The sequence below is a fragment of the Podarcis raffonei genome, chromosome 17 (assembly GCF_027172205.1).
Source record: "Podarcis raffonei isolate rPodRaf1 chromosome 17, rPodRaf1.pri, whole genome shotgun sequence".
Lineage (NCBI taxonomy): Eukaryota > Metazoa > Chordata > Lepidosauria > Squamata > Lacertidae > Podarcis > Podarcis raffonei.
This window is the reverse complement of record NC_070618.1, coordinates 15088017-15105470: the sequence shown is the minus strand read 5'-3', so window position 1 is coordinate 15105470 and position 17454 is coordinate 15088017. Positions and strand designations below refer to the sequence as shown.

Below are 17454 nucleotides of genomic sequence, written 5' to 3'. Positions count from 1 at the left end.
TAACCTGCCCTTTGGCTCACATTCTAACACCTTTCCTAGAGGTGAAGAAATGAAAGGCGACTTGCTTGCTCAATAATTTAAAGAGGCAGGAATATCTAAACAAAACCAAAAATAATTAACTGTCGTGCTCACTTCACGCCAGCAACACAGGGAGCAAGTGGGATCTAGTGGTGACATTCAGAAGGGACAAGCCGTGTAACTGCAGGTGTTGCCTGGAATTTGCAACGGTCAGAAAACCTCCAGATACAACCTTCGCTTTTTAAATGCTTCTTATTTCAAAGCAACTGGTTAAGGATTTGGGAAAACGGCACCCAAATACGCTAGTATCTGTGGACATGGCATTCTATACAGAGAGGAAGTGCTTTGCATTCCATTCTGTCCTTCATTTCCCTGTTCGCTTCATGCGGAGAGATGAGGCAATGTCCTGGTCCTTTTTATACTGAGCACTTCTGAACCGTTTGCTGTTCTTTCTCCCCTCTAAAGAAAAAATAAAATGCAAGGTTCCCCAAAAAGCACTCCCCCTACCTTAAATATACGTTCCCCGTTTTGAGAATGGAAGTTGAGATCTCCCTTACCTCCTGAACCCTGCAAACCACAACCAAAGCCTTCAAACTGTGATCCTCAGTGACCACACACACACATACATACACACACTGTCAAGTTGACTCTGATACTCCCAAGCATCAGATGCCCTTCCAGAATCCCAGCTACCTCCTCAGCACCCAAGTTATCTCACCTTACTTCTCTAGTTACCTGTGCTCTCTCTGAACTGTAGGGGGATGCGGTTTTCTCACAATTCCCCTCATATCTGATGGGGAAGAGGCCAATGCAGTTGCAAAGTCTAAATGAACCATGGTAATGTTCACAGCCCATGAAGCCACCGCTCCATGCACATTGACTTGTGAAGGATCAAGTCATGTTTCCACCAGCCCACTCAAGCCTTGCGTGTCCCCACAGACCCCATAAGCAGTTGCAGTTACTACGTACACAGTTCCCTCCACCATCCAACCTATTACATTTGGACCCCTAAGTGTTCATACCCCCCCCATATTTGCATGTGGGTGGCCGAGAGGAAAGGAGCCGCGTCGAATGACTTATTCTTGGGCGCACTCAAGGTTAAAAGGGGTGTGTGCGTCCTTTTTCACAGCGGGTGTGATCGCAATTATTTTACCCCTCATGATAACTATGGCAAGGTCATCCACATAGGACAGAGTTTATCCGATGCCTGAGCATGCACACATCTCTCTCTCTTAAAAAAAGATAAGAAAAGTAAAAGGTTTTGTACCTTTGGCATGCATACCTGATACGTGCCTATCAGTTAATGCTGCAATTCTTACCACGGAGCAAGTCGCACTGAGCTCAATGCAGCTTTCTTCCGAGCAGACAGGCTTCCAAGGCCCTGCATGCACATCCTTGCGAGTCAATCTCAGTGTGTGAGAAGTGTGAGGCGGCCACAGATCCAGAGCCTTTGGGGTGATGGCAGAGAGGGGTGGAACTGCACCGAAATGGCCCCCCTGCTTCTCCAGCACAGCTTCCCATCAGGAACCCGGTAATCGCCCCCCTCCTCATACACATAGACACACACACACACCGAGAGAGAGGGGTGCCAACTTGAATAAAATATTGGGGGGGACGACAGGTAAGCCCCTTCCCACATAATCGATCACATGATGCAGTGCACACACACAAAAAATGTGAATGGCAATGCCCATCAACTTGGAGGGGGGCTGGCTGGCTTTCTCAAATATTTTAAGGGGGTACCGAAGGAACCTCGATCCCTATGCGCGCGCGCGCACACACACACACACACACACACACACACAAGCTCTGTAGCTGTGGCCACACCAAACCAACCCCGACCCTCCTTCTCCCAATGCATGCGAGAGCTTTGCAGGCAGCAACTGCTCCCTTGCGCGCGCACAGACCCCTCCGCTCCACCACGCGGAGGAAAAAGATGGACGCGGGGCAATTCTTCCTTCTCCCTCCCGTCCCCGTTTCGCCCTCCCGTTGCCAACAGTTGCTCCCCTCCACCGCGTCCCCACAACAAGCCCCGAAGCGAAGAGCACGAGGCGGCAGCGTTGGGCGCCCAGGCGGAGGGAAAGGAGGAGGAGGAGGAGAAAGGAGCGGGAGCTACCTCAGTTCTTCCTCTCGCCGGCTTCTCCAGCAAGCGAGCCAAGTCTCTCAGCCCGGCGGCGGGGTCTCTCTCTCTCCTCTCTGGCTCGCTGCGCCAAGGCGCGCGCGGAGGGAAGCAGGATAACGCGCGCGAGCAGCCGTCTCTTTCCTCCGCCTCCTCTTTCTCCAGCTTGCCTCCGTGGCCGGCTGCCGCTTCCAAGTTTAGGAAGTGTGGCAGCAGCAGCGGCAGTAACACAGCACACACTCTCCGGTCTGTGAGGCAGGGAGGTGGGCGTGTTGTGAGGCAGCTTCACCGCAGGACATGGAAGCCGGCTGCGAACGCGCGCGCTCTCTCTTTTGCCAGCTCGCCACGCTGCTGCCGCCGCCGCCGCCTCCTCTCCTCAGGCTCGCGCCTCTGCTGCTGAATAATAAATAAATAAGCGAACCGGAGCTCGCTGCTTTCGGCCTCGTTCGCTCCGTGCAGCCGGGGCGGGGTGCGGGTGGGGGGCGGCGAGAGGCAGCAGCAGCCGCCGCCTCCGCCTCCTCTCAGGTTACCTCAGCATCCATTCGAGACTCGCGCCGCGCCTGCAGAAAGAGCTGCTGCTGCTCTCCGCCCTCCCGCTATGGCGGGGATAAGGCCAACGAAAAGGCTCCGGCCAGCCTTCAAGGCAGCCGCGGTTGGCCACCAGGGGAAAAAAATGACATGAAATAAAATCCATCTTAGGGCAATATCTTTCATTGGCTCCTAGGTTCCAACTCCTAGAGGCTGGGGTCCCCTCGCCCCAGCCTTGGGAGCCAAATATTAGCCCCCCCATAAAATAATTGAGAGGGCCAGTCCCCCTCAATGTTGATGGGAGTTGCCATTCAAATGATGTGCATGTGCTACACCTTGTGGTCGATTTTGTGGGGCTGAGGGCTTACGTGGTTTCCAGCCGCCCAATATTTTATTTAAGTTGGCACCCCTGGTACCCCCAATAAAATCCATCATAGAGCAATATCTTGCATAGGCCAATAGAAGGGTTATTTGTGGGTTCCAACCTGCCACTCAAAGGATTCAACTCCTAGAAGCTGGGGTCCCCTCACACCCTCTTTGGGAGCCAACTACTAGCCACCCCCAATTGGAGAACAGCCTTTACCAAAGGTGTCATGGGTTTTGAAGATGCTCGAACTCAGGGCGAAAGGGAGAAATGAGCTAAGAGGAAGGCATGCTTGGCAAACCCTCGCCATGATCAACTCCTGCCCAGAAACCTATGTCCCCACTGCAGAAGGACATGTGGATCCAGAACTGGCCTCCACAGTCACTTACAGACTCACTTTTAAAACCGTGTTCATGGAAGACAATCTTACTTGGCTACGAGTGATCGCCAAAGAAGAAGAACTAGCCCCCCAATAAAATAATTGAGGGGACCTCCCCAATTGATGGCCATTGCCATTCAAATGGTGTGCATGTGCTGCGTCTTTGTGATCGATTTTGTCTTATCACACACCCCCTCCAATATTTTATTCAAGTTGGCACTCCTGTTGCCCCTGCCGTCTCAAGTGGTTTTTATGGCTTAGGGTGCTTTATGCCCAGCTTAAGTTACGGACTGGGAAAGCCTGGCCTCAAGTGCCCCTGCTTCTTGTGACCTCTCCCCTGGGCTACTGGAATGCAGCCTGTCTGGAGCTGCCCTTGATGACCATCTGGAGGCTGCAGCTAGCGAAGGAGGAGGCTGTTATGTTGCAGAGTGGGTAAGCGCAATGGAGCCATGTGACGCCCGTCCTTAAAGGGCAAGTCAAAGGATATACAGGATAAAAGGAAGGAGAGCTCTGCTACAGCACTGCTGTGCACTACGCAGCTACTGTTCATTTCCAATAGGGAATGCACAAGACGACTTCCTAGTGAATTGTGTGCTATGGTGGGTCAACTCTACCTCACATTCAAAATCTGTTGCCAGAGACAGATGGTGCCGCTTGGGGCTGGTTTCACTTCAGCAGTGAGGGCTGGCCTGGCGCAGCAGGCTCCATTGGAGCATGAGAAGGATGCAACAGCCATGCGCCTTTGATTGCAGCCTTCTCATGCTGAGTGGCTTTGCAACACTGGGACAGAGCTGGCTTGGCAATTGCCCCAGAAGTCCTCCCTACGTTACCCCGCTGTCTTCAATGGCAGGGAGATCACCTAATTAATAAGCTTCAACTATTTGATCACGGGATAGCTCAGTTAGAGCAGTGGTGTCCAAACTTTTTTCAAAGAGGGCCAGATTTGATTAAGTGAAGGACCGTGAGGGTCAATCAAAGGGCCGACCAAAGTCGTTAACCTTTTTTTAGGGTTGGAGTTGAGGTTTTGTTTTAGGATTTTACCCCATCAAATAAACTGCCACAGGGGCCGGATTAAACCAACCAGCAGGCCGGATTAGGCCCCCGAAATGGATTTAGGACATGCCTGAGTTAGAGCATGGTGTTGATATGCCAAGGTTGTAGATTCAATCCCCGTATGAGACAGTTCTAAGATTCTATGACCCACTTCCCCAGTTTATCAGAACTTAATGTTGGTGGTGCTTCTTTCTTGGCCCACACAATATAGCAAGCTATCTCCCATGTTCCAGTTTTCCTATTTCCTATGTGAGGGTGTGTTTAATTAATACTAATTAGGCAGGAGGCTATTAATAAGTCACAGAGGAAATCAAGTGCTGTTTTATCATGCATATTTTAGTAACTCTTGTTCATTGCCTGTGATTTGCATTTCAAAACACTTGCAGCAGCGGAACAAAATTTGTCTTAAATGCTTTTTAAAAAGTTACATTTTCTTAATGTTCACGTCTTGCTTTTGGATATGCACTGAAAAATAAGCAGAGACATGGAACAATTCCTGGATCATTTTAAGAACCAGGCATTCTGGAATGTGGCAGGAATGCAGATGCAAAATTAGGTAAGTTATGGAAAACGGATGATTGGCAGTTGTTATTGCTTATTAAGGATTCAGATCTGCAAAGTACATGTCCCCCTCATAGGTGACACAAATCAGCATGTAGAGATATCTGAAGCACGTAGCAGGGTGCAGCAATCAGCTGATTTCCTGCATAAAACTCAAAGGCTTCAGTTCTTCCAGGTCTACATGGTACTGGCCACTAAGAATGTAAGAAAAGTTGGCCGGATCTGGCTAATGACCCAACTAGTCCAGCATCCTGTACTCCCAGTGACCAACCAGATGCCTTCTTCATCTTCTTTGGTGATCACTCGTAGCTGAGTAAGATTGTCTTCCATGAACACAGTTTTAAAAGTGAGTCCCTAAGTGACTGTGGAGGCCAATTCTGGATCCACACATCCTTCCACAGTGGGGACATGGGTTTCTGGGTGGGAGTTGATCATGGTGAGGGTTTGCCAAGTGTGCCTTCCTCTTAGCACGTTTCTCCCTTTCGTCCTGAGTTTGAGTGTCTTCAAAGTCCATGACAAGTCCATGAGTTCTACAAGAGAGGGATAACACCCCTCCCCACTGCTACCCTCATTCTCAATGCCATACATAATTTTATAAACCTCTGACATGTCCACTCCTACTTGCCTTTTCACTAAACCCGTGCTTTTCAACCAGTGTGCCGTGGCACCTGGGGATGCCTTGAATGATGGTCAGGGGTGCTGCAGACAACAACTGGCCTCTGTCTCCCTTTCCTTCCCTCCCTCCTCTGATGCCCTCCTGCATCTCTGCCTCCCAAAGGCTTGCACGTCTGTTTGTTGCAACAGCCCTGGCTACAAGCCCTGCAAGCAAATGGTGCCTCTGGGGCTGGCTAAAGGGTGCTGGTTGCCAGGAGCAGAGGCGGCTCAAAGACCAGGGGCAGAAGCTGCAGCTGCCTAAAGGACTCCCAAGGAGAATGGAGAGGAGGCTGAGGGAGCCCTCCACCAGGGAGGGTGTTTGAAAAAGAGTGAGGGGCTGCCAGCTCTGCAGTCAAGGGGTGACATAACTGGCTCCTGAGCCCCACAGGGGTGCCGCAGAAAGAATGTAGTTGGTCAAGGGAGCTGTGGACTCAAAAAGGTGGAAAACCTCTGCTCTAAACTATAAATCCCTAAATGCTTCGGCCTTTCCCCACAGGAGAGTTGCCCCTTGATTATTTTGATTGTTCTTTTCAGAACCTTTTCCAATTCTACAATATCCTTTTTGAGGCAAGGCAATGAGAGCTATATGCAGTATTCCAAATGTGGCGGCACTATAAATCTGTATAACGGCGTTATGATATCAGCAGTGTTGTTTTCAGTTCCTTTCCTAACGATCCCTAGCATGGAATTGTCTTTTTCACAGCTGCCACACACCGGCTTGACTTCATAGAGCTATCTTCTATCTCATTTCTGGTCAGTCACCACCAGTTCAGACCCCATAACTGTATATGTGAAATTAAGATATCTTTGCCTAAACATGCGTATCTTTACACTTTGCCATTTTACTGCCCATCCACTCAGTTCATTCCATGTGGGGGTTCTTCAGAATCACCCCCCCCGTCTTTATCGAATCCTGAGCAACATCAGCAAACTACTATGCTACATCAGCATCATAGTAGCTTAGCACAACCTCCATGTGCAGAAACAGTATATCTGTGGGTGTCAGATGCTAGTACAAGCTGTGGGGTGGACCATAGTCATCATAGTCTGTGAGTTTCCTAAGGCAGACCATGGTCTGATCCTGCAAAGCAACTCATATATCTTAACACACATATCTGAACAATTCTTTTCATCTTCATTGGGGACGAGGGACATATTTTGGTTCCAAAAATAAATGGAAATTTAGAGATCTCCTTTTTAGGCTCTTCTCCGGATACAATTATGTGGAAAAGGGAACACAAGGATTTGCGGAAATGTTTATGTTTGAAGGAAACAGAACTCCGAGGCATTCTTTGTGTGTTTCATGAAAGTCTAATGAACCTAGGCAATCCATCAGTCACACAGCAGAGCTGTGGGAAATGTGGAGGTCACCTTCATACACACTTTACATTGCAACATAGGAATATCTAATATCACAAGCACGCAGGGTAGCCTGGTATAAGAGAAGCAGTATGGGAGGCAGGAGACTCTGGAAGGACACCACATATTCATTAATAAATTCTGTAGAGATGTGAGGATTCTCTCTAGGGGGGTGGCCACTTCCCAGCTGTGACTTTTACAACCCAGCCCTAAATATATAATTATGTGGAAGTCTTGCTATAGTCAGCAGAACTTACAAGGCAGCATATGCTTAGCTTAGCAACCCCAGAGGCAAAATGCAGCCTCTATTGCTGGTTGTACCAATTCTCCAGAATGCAGGTGAGCAACTACAAGGGAAATCCTATACACAGAACTGGTGGTGTGGTTCCCCACCACCACCAAGAAAAATAGGTACTGGAATTCACCATGACGTTGTTCCAGTAAGTCGCAGGGGACTCAGGGCAGTCCTGAACAGCTGCTGGTTTTACAACAGCCGCGTTCACTGACCGCAGAGGTGCTTAGAACTACAGCAATCTGTTTCTCTAGCTGGTTTGGAGGTCACCCCTGGTTCTGGTGCAGGTCAAATAAATGCGCCCCCGTCTCCCTCATTCTCTTATATTCAGGCAGATGGCTAGGGCAGCTCAGAAGGGTCCTTGTGGAGACATGCACATGCACAACAGTAGAAGCTTGGCTGGAATGCTTAAAGCCTGCCACTGCTACATGGAGACAGATTGAAGAAAAAGAAGTACGAATTGGCCCTGCCCTGACTAATCATGACTAGGAATGGCTAGGAGCTAGGTCATAGATCTAAAAACAAAGTATAGACTCGCACATGCTGGCCAGATTCCGTTTTGGCTTGAAATGTTCTTTTTGGGCTTCCCAGAAGTACGGAAAATCAAGAAGCCGGTGGGGGAATGTTGGCCTGCAATGGAACCCACCTGAGAGGTGCCGGAACTGCACTCAGGTACATTTCTGAAAAAAAGCACTGCATACAACATATCTACTCACACTGAGTGAGTGGGGCTTCGCCCTAGTTAAGTAGGTAAAGGATTGCAGCCTAGAAGTTTGAATGGTCTATAATGGTGTTGTTTTTTTAATCATCTTTGCATGTTCCAAAAGTGATGCAGTCCAGCAACCAACATATGACATGGGGCGTCTGATCACAACGCAATAGCCTTCCCCCTAAGTCAGGGAAAGAAAGTGTCAAGGGTGATTTCGCTTACTAAGAATTCACGTATCCCCAAATTTGAGAACATAAAAGGAAGGAAGAAAACAGGGCTCTTCGAAATGGACAAACAGCTGGCATCTTTTCACGCCTATATTTGACATGTGGCTGAAGGCAAACCTCCCTTGGACAGCTGGTCCCTATAAAAGCCACTGTAGGCGAAAGAACAGCTGCTCCTTGCTGTAACAGGTGTCGCTGTGGAGAGTTTAGGTGCTCCCTTTCCATCTCTTTCACTTGCTTATAACTTGCTGGGATGAAGTCTTTGTAGGAATTCAAGGCAAAGTGACTTTTGAGTATAAGCCTCCCTAGCTGGCTAGTCAGAATAATAGAATGCTGGAAATTGTAGAGTTGGAAGGGACCCCAAGGCTCATCTAGTCTAACCTCTAGCAATGCAGGAATCTCAGCTAACACAGCCATGACAGACAGCCATCCAACCTCTGCTGAAAACCCTCCAGGGAAGAGAGTCCACAGTCTCTCAAGGGAGACCATTCCACTGTTGAACAGCTCTTACTGTCAGAAAGTTCTTCCTGATGTTGAGTTGGAATCTCCTTTCTTGTAACTTGAAGCCATTGGTTCAAGTCCTACCCCCCAGAGCAGGAGAAAACAAGCTTGTGCTCTCTTCCATGTGACAACCCTTGAGGTATTTGATCTTTGGGATCTTTCCCCCCCCCAGTGTGCATCCATTTGAACTAACTTCCATTCGCCATTTTGCTGCCCGATGTCGTGAGCCCTGTGGAGGTGTCTTGGAAGGGTCTGGTCAATGGAGTTATGGAACAAGTGTGCCAAACTGGATCCTGGGGGGGGGGGCTATTGATCTAGATGCCAAGGAGGGGCTGAGCAGGTTGTCAGGGGAGAGTCCCACTTCAGTGTCACTGGATGCCTTGAGCCACCTGACCCAACCCAGAGCAATTGCAATGCCAAACCACCCCCACCCCAACAATAAATGTTGGCTAATTGTCTGGTAATGTCGAATAAAGTCTCCCATCCCTTGCTACTTCCTCACGTTCTCCAATAACAATGAAGAGGTAGGCTTTGTAAATGAAAGAAACTAACCTATAATTCACATAGCAAGCTCTTCCTTCATTCTCCAGTCTGCTAAAGCCTTTGGGGAAAAAAGAGGAAACCCATTAGATCAGTGATGGCCAAACTTGGCCATCTAGCTTTTTCGGGACTACAATTCCCATCATCCCTGACCACTGGTCCTGTTAGCTAGGGATGATGGGAGTTGTAGTCCCAAAACAGCTGGAGGGCCAAGTTGGGCCACCACTGCAGTGATGAATCCATCTCATCCAATGCAGCTGTGACCACCTCCAAAATGAATACCGAGAAGAGAATTTCTTATGATAGTTGTTAGCACAATGCAGGGGACGGACGTGGTAGGAAGCGCCATCCTGTTCACAGCTTACAGACAACGAAAATGATGCTTGTGCATAGATGTTTAGATAGATTAGACTTAAAGTAACTTCTTCAGTGCCCTGAAACTGCCACTGAAAAATCAAAATCCAAAAATCAGGAACCAGAAAGAGACAAGGGAGTGCTATTTACTTCAAAGGCATCCACTATAATCATAACTGTGGGACCTAGAAAGAGTGATGGGATGAAGCATGTGGTTTATGCATGCGCAGTCTATTGGAATGCAGTAAATCTACTGGTCATCATATGATCTCTGAGGGAGAGGCTTTTTCTTGTGTGCTCCTCTCTGTTCTGATCTCAGGCAGACACAGATTAGATTTCCGTTCCGCAACCGAAATAGCAGGCTGCACACAATGAAATTAGCTTAGTGTCTCATAAACTGAGGATTCCCAAGACACTACGGCAGAGGCGTGTGTTAACTCACTCTTTCCCAATCGAGTAGGTAAAAAGGGATGAAATAACTGAAATAGATGCCATGCGTCGCCTACAAGTTTCCTTCCTTGTTTCTGAACTGTAGCTTTTGCTGTCTTCCAGAAATGAAAGCTGAATTGCTAATAGAACCCTAAAGATACGACAACCCAAATCCAAACCTACACAAGCAAATCTCCTGGGTTAGATGCTCTGAACCCTGCCAACCAGCTGTTCAGCAGGGGAAGAAGGGGAAATAAATACAGCCTTCTACCCTGAAGGAGGGTTGCGGGTGACGCTGTGGGTTAAACTACAGAGCCTAGGACTTGCCGGTCAGAAGGTTGGCGGATCGAATCCCTGCAATGGGGTGAGCTCCCGTTGCTCGGTCCCTGCTCCTGCCAACCTAGCAGTTTGAAAGCACATCAAAGTGCAAGTAGATAAATAGGCACCGCTCCGGCGGGAAGGTAAACGGCAATTCCATGCGCTGCTCTGGTTCGCTAGAAGTGGCTTCGTCATGCTGGCCACATGACCCGGAAGCTGTATGCTGGCTCCCTGGCCAATAAAGCGAGATGAGCGCTGCAACCCCAGAGTCGGTCACAACTGGACCTAATGGTCAGGGGTCCCTTTACCTTTACCCTGAACAGCCAATCTTCAGTCAGTGCCCCTCCATCCCTCAACTGCCATCACAGCGCCTAAATGGTATCCCTGAACTTAACTGGGGAATGTGAATTTCTCTGTCCTTGGGTGTATCAGTATTCTGCAGACAGTGCTCCACAGGCCAGCAGTACAGTTTGCTACCCACAAGGAAAGGGAACCTGATGGCTTTCAGATGTGGCTGGAGTACAATTCCCATCATCCATGCTCACTGAGGCTGGTGGGAAGTAGAGTCCAACAACATCTGCAAGGTCTCTGGTTTCCCTACTTGCTTTAACAGGTGGTCTTCAATAAAACTGGTGTTGTTTAACAGAATCAGTGTCACCAGTGCGGTGCACATGCGTTCAAGCATGGCTAGGCAATCTGTGGGAGCACACTGCTGGGACAATCAGATTGGCTCTGCTGGTGCGCTGCACAACCCCAAACCTGCCCCCTTCCCCCTCCTAGTAAACACAAGTAACATACCCTCCAACACTCCTCAGATGAAAATTGGGACATTTCTCACTCCCCCTCAACGGACCTTCCTTGAACCCCCATTTTTTTGTCTCCCTCCTCCCCTTCAGAGCATTTCCTATCTGAGGAAGGGCAAATTTGCCACCACAACTACACAAAGAGAACACACACACCCCTCCACTGTCATGAGAAAACCCCTTAATCTCAATCTTATTTTATTTTATTCTTTGGTAGATTAACAAAAAGAAAACACGCTCCAACAAACAAATTTTAAAGAGGGGCAGGATTGTATGTGGACGCACAAAACATATATTTTTTAAAATCAAGAATCCTTGCGCTCTGCTCCATTCCCCCTTTCTTCCTGCCCAGGACAGCCCTGTCCTCTGCCCGCCCCTCAGAGCTGGTGCATCACACAGGGCAGGGCCTCTCCTCCTCCTCCTTCTCTCCTGCTCTCCATCAGCTGCTACGAGCTGCCCAAGGGAGAAAGCAGGCAGCAGCAGCCATGGAGAGGCAACCAAGTGCTCAGGAGCATAGGAAGGGGGGCGTAGGAAGGGGGGCTGGAGGGGGCAGAGGGGGTGGGGTGCCCCGGGTGCCACTCTGGGAGGGGGTGACAAGATGGCTCCTGCTTCCCCCCAGCTGTAGAGCGGCAGAGGGCACACACAGTCCATACAGGCCGCCGTGCAAGCGGCAGCCCGTATGGCCGCCGTGCGTGAGTGGCAACCCGTACAGTCTGTGCATGTGTGGCATCCCGTACGGAGTGCACGTGCGTGGGATGCTGCACATGCACAGTCTGTACAGGCTGTGCCACCCCGGGTGCCGGAGGGGGTTCCTCCGCCACTGAGAGTGCTTCCTTGCAGCCATGCATGACAAGCGCTGGCTTATCCTCCTCTCCGAGCTCAGCAGTGGCTACACTGGCAGGGGAAATAGGGACATTCCGGGATCAAATCAGAAGCCAGGATGGCTTTGGTAATTCTGGGATTGTCCCTGGAAAATCGGGACATTTGGGGGGTATGCAGTGGTGCTGCTGCCAGAAGGCATTTGCTGCAGCCGAGCCCCACCCCAGCTACCAACTCTGGGGAGCAATAGAGGGGACTGACCAAGGGGCCTTAGGAGGAACAACCAGGGGCCGCTGCCCCCTTACTTCACTATACCCAATGACGGGCCATCTCTGAACATTGCAGTGGCACCGACACTCAACAACTCAATCAACAACTTCAATCCTAAAGAAAGGTCAACAACTTTGGGCGGCCCTTTCAGTGGCCCTCATGCATGTTCACTTCATCAAATCTGGCCCTCTTTGAAAAAAGTTTGGACACCCCTGGCATAAAGGATGTCTTGTGGTACACGGAGGGAAAAAAGAAAACACTTCCATCCACATGCAAGTGTCATCTAGCTGCTAAACTTATTGCTGTATCCAGCATTTCAGATGCATCCATGTCAAGGGCATCGTTGTTTCTCCATAAAAACAAAGCCCATCAATTTAGTTGTTTGATAAGCCAAACAACAATGACAACAGCATGTTAATTAGGCATGATCTGCTGGATAATGCGGTCTAACCTCTTCAATATAACGTGTGCACAGTTAATTAGACTGTAGTATAGTAGATGAAAAATCATTCTGTTGGCATGCAAATTCGGGGGTTGATCTGAGTAACTTTACAGTGGTACCTTGGGTTACAAACACTTCAGGTTACAGACTCCGCTAACCCGGAAGTAGTACATTGGGTTAAGAACTTTACCTCAGGATGAGAACAGAAATCGCGCGGTGGTGGCAGCGGGAGGTCCCATTAGCTAAAGTGGTACCTCAGGTTAAGAATAGTTTTAGGTTAAGAACGGACCCCTGAAACTAATTAAGTTCGTAACCAGAGGTACCACTGTATTATTATTATTATTAAAATGAGGCTTTGGTTTGCTAGCAGGCCTCTGAAGTTGCTCCACTATTCTGTTTGTTTTCTCTGCAAAAGTGTTTTGCTGATTTTGCTCACATCACATGAATAACACTGAGTCAGCTTCCCTATTGGAAAGTGTTGCCAATGTAATTAAACCTCCTTATTCAATAAAGGCTCTTTATTAAAAAGCGACACTTTTGGAAAACAAACAAACAAACAGGGGAAATCCTTCCAGCAAAAGACCCCGGCATGTGAATGTGCTGGTGTTCCTCTCCTCTTTTTTCAGCTGCCTTTTTATGGGAGTATGGGAGGCATAACTGAAATACTTTTCACTAATTTGCGATTCAAGGCTGGCTTTGAAAAACTTACTCCCCCCCTCAACTAATTGGAAAAACGTTAGCACATTTGACAGCTCACATCACGCCCCTGAAGGGCATCTAACTTCCATTGATATTCATAGTTGAGGCTTAAACCAGTAGCTGGCAATATTCCCAAGTTGTTTCCCTTCAGAGAAAAAGTGGGGCACTTAAAATATCTCAGGTAGCAATCAGCAGTTTGAGAACTGACAGCACTGTGTGCCCTGCAAATGGATGTTTGTGCGAGTGCGGCTTTGGCTGTTCTGCAGGAAGGGCGAGAGAGCAATTGTGCTTCCCTCTTAAAACTTCTGGGCCACGTCTACAGAGAGAGAGAGGAAATATGTGTCTTATCAATGCCATGAGTGTCAGAAGCCCTATCATCATCATCATCATCATCATTGATTTATTAATCACCTTCTAAACAACCTGCTCAAAGCGATGTACACTACAGATCATTAAAAGCAGCTCAAAACAGAAACAGCAAATACATATAAAACACAACTAAAACCGAAATAGACAGTCTGTCAGGGATGGAGTCACATGCAGGTCAGCAGATCTCTGTTGACAGTGAAGTTAACTCTTTATTCAACATCCAGATTGTAATATTATAGAAGCTACAAGGCAAAAAATGTCCCTTACTCAATACGGATTGCCACAGGGCATTTAGGAAAACATACATTTACAGACTTACAAGAAGGTTCATATCAACTCACCGTGGCTGCCGCTTCCACCTCAGCGCTTTCAGTTATTTCTTCACGCCATACATTAAATCCCTTAGTTTCTGTGAAGAAATATATATTTTTAAATATAAAAAAAATTGTTCTATTTGTAGGCCATTAAAAAACCAAACAGAAATCAGCAGTGCAACAACAGAAATCAGTAGTACATATTAAAAACAAGCAGAATGAGTAATATTAGCAGATATGTTGGGCTCACCCAAAAATTATGGTGGCCTGTCTAGATCCAAAGCGTCGTACTAGTTTTGTACAGCCATGGTAGTTTTAGACTTGCAGTTTCTCAAAATGCAGCAGTTGCAAATCTACATGAACCTCTTTTTCTTTTTAAGGGAGGAGAGTTTCAAAACCAGGTTAGTCATGTGGTATGCATGGGACACAGCTGTGCAAAAGAAAAAGGATAAAAACTGCACAAGGTATGCCCAAACCAGAGCTCTTCCTGCTTATTCTTATGGATATATAATTAGAAAAGGACTATGGAACTTTGTTTCAATATATGTTTACGGCGGCGAGACTATTGTCTGCAGAAAGATGGAGAGACTCACAATTACCAACAATGGAAGCATAGTTTTTAAAATGGACAGACTGCACTGTTTGAAACATGGCAACCCTAACATATGAATTTGGGGACTGAAGATAATGTTGGTTTATAGAAAATGGTTTTGTTGGGTGTTATATTGGGGCAGATGAAGTGACTATTGTTTATATATAGCGGACAGATGAAGAATGGGAAGTTCTTTAATTTCTGTACTTTTTATTTTCTAGTCTCTCTTTTAAAGTCTTTTCTCCTCCTTCCCTTTTCTTTTCCTCTTTTCCTCCATGTTTTTATTATATTTAACATTGGATAACAATATATATTTGGTTTTGCATCTCTCTTTATAAACTCCAATGGAACTTATTCCAGAAAATAAAATAAAACAACCTAACATATGGCCTTTATTTCATTAATCACAACTCTTATTTGTCCTATTTTCAATTGCGGTTTGGAGAGTCTGGCATTAAAAGGCTTACAAAAACCTTTGTAAGCTTTTTATAATTTGTAATGAACATTTTAAGGGAAAATAAGGAAGTATATAAAATTTAAAGTTAGTAGAAGCACACAAACAAACAAACAAACACCTGTATCATGGACCATAGAATCAGAAATCTAAACAGATTAATTTCAAAAATTGCAGGCTGAATGAGCACCAGCGCATGTTACTGATGTCAATTTCAGCTCTCTTTTCATCCGGCCACATTGCAGGGAAATTAAATGAGGCGTAGCTCCTGTAGGGCAGCTCAATCAGCACTAGCTAGCTGGGCAGCTTTTGATGCTCACTAGCTTCCCTTACACTGAGCACACTGCTGACTTACTTGTTTCATTTGATTCACTGTTGATTTCAGCCCTGAATAGTGCTTTGGATGGGTGATGGGGCAGCAACAATCAGAGAGAGGGGACAACAGAATAGAAACAGAATTGAGGTAGTAGCAGCTCAGTTGGCAGAGCGGCAGAATGTTGATCTCAAGGTCGTGGGTTCAAGCCCCATGTTGGGCAAAAAGATTCCTGCATCACAGGGGGTTGGACTAGATGACCCTGGTGCTCCCTTCCAACTCTACCATTCTATGATTCTATCTCTTCAAATGCAAAGCAGACGTCCAATGAGAGGGCAAGGAGCCTGCTAGTTAAGACTGAGGACCGGCCAGATCTGACTCCCATGCTTACAACCCCCTCCCTTTATTAATCATATATGAGGGTCAACATTAGATTTATTGGATTTTTTAAAAATATGGAATTTGTAACACTATTGTTGATAATACAAGGATGGTATTGGGGGGGGGGCTGATATTTTCCTGAAACACATCCCTCAAATCACTTGGGAGGGATGATTTTTATTATTTAAAAAGACAAAGGACAACACCTTCTTCACATCAATATAAGGCAGCAACTGTGTCATTTAAGGGCAATTTTAAACACGTGGGGATCATTCACTACCCAAATACCTTGGGCAAGTTGATTTTCACCTCCTCATTCACCTTAATTGGGTCCTAATTGTCTCCAAGGTCATTTTAATCAAACATTGAAAGTGTGTTTGTCTTCAAACGCCATCAAACAATCCTTTACTGGGTAGGATTATATACTGCTGGTGAAGTACAGTGGGAAAGTTTTATTTATACTCCTTTGGGGTCAATTGTGACATCCAAGGGATGGGAGAGCTAAGCCAAATAGGCACAAGAGCTTTGATCCTAAGATGTGAGCTTTTAAGACCTGGCATCTATTTCAGTGCCAAAGCTCAACAATACCACATAGGAACTAAGAGTAGATTGAGATGCCTCTGAGCAGGTGCAGAGTGTATTTCCCTCGCCACTGAGTAACACCAAACATAATTTATCCTAAGAGCAAATGGACACAAGCCTGTGACACATCAGACCCTATGATTTTTATGTATGTGTGGACAACACCACTTATACCAATAAATGTTGAAAAGGTGTGTTTGCTGATGAGTATTCAGATATTTCAGCTGGACTGGAATGCAATCATGTTGTTCTCATCATATGTACTCCAGACACTCCACAGGACACACTCAAGAAGAATCATACCCTCCAACATTTCTCTGATGAAAATAGGGAGGGTCCTATTCAACAACAACAACAATTTTATTATTTGTTCCCCACCCATCTGACTGGGTTGCCCTAGCCACTCTGGCCAGCTTCCAACATATATAAAAACATCATAAAACGTTATAAACATAAAAAAACTCCCCTATGCAGGGATGCCTTTAGATGTCTTCAAAAAGTTATTTATCTCCTTGGCTTGGGGGTTGCATGGTGCCATACCCTCTAACATTTCTCCGATAAAAATAGGGGCGTCCTAAGGAAAAGTGGGACATTCTGGGATCAAATCAGAAACCGGAACAGCTTCTGTAAATCCGGGACTGTCCCTGGAAAATAGGGACACTTGGAGGGTCTGATGAGATCTTCCCAAAGGCTCAATCAGCAGTTACCTTTATGATATCAAAGAATTCATCAGAAGACTTTTGTGTAAGGAGTTAACTTATTAAAAAGAAATCCAGCAGCTAGATATTGGTTTATAAGCTAAACCAAGTGATGTGGAGTGATCAGAGAGTGCAAGCCCTTTACCATGCCTAGTCTAGGTAAAGGTAAAGGACCCCTGGATGGTTAAGTCCAGTCAAAGGCAACTATGGGGTTGCGGCGCTCATCTCACTTTTCAGGCCAAGGGAGCCGGTGTTTGTCTACAGACAGCTTTCTGGGTCATGTGGCCGGCATGACTAAACCGCTTCTGGTGCAACG

At 46.9% G+C, this 17454-nt stretch overlaps 1 protein-coding gene across 5 annotated transcripts in view; it reads right to left on the bottom strand.

Annotated features, from left to right (window-relative positions):
• Nucleotides 1-14206, bottom strand: part of LOC128405290 (A-kinase anchor protein 2-like) — a 96761-nt gene extending 82555 nt beyond the window's left edge. For 2 of the 5 annotated variants that reach the window (XM_053371789.1, XM_053371790.1), the window contains exon 1: nucleotides 2135-2421. The gene's annotated coding sequence lies outside the window, so the exon portion shown is untranslated. Of the gene's footprint in view, nucleotides 1-1300; nucleotides 1317-1337; nucleotides 1427-2134; nucleotides 2422-14145 lie in introns of those variants that run through there. The other 3 variants (XM_053371794.1, XM_053371791.1, XM_053371786.1) reach the window with 3 other exon arrangements.
• Nucleotides 14207-17454: the final 3248 nt, after the last annotated feature.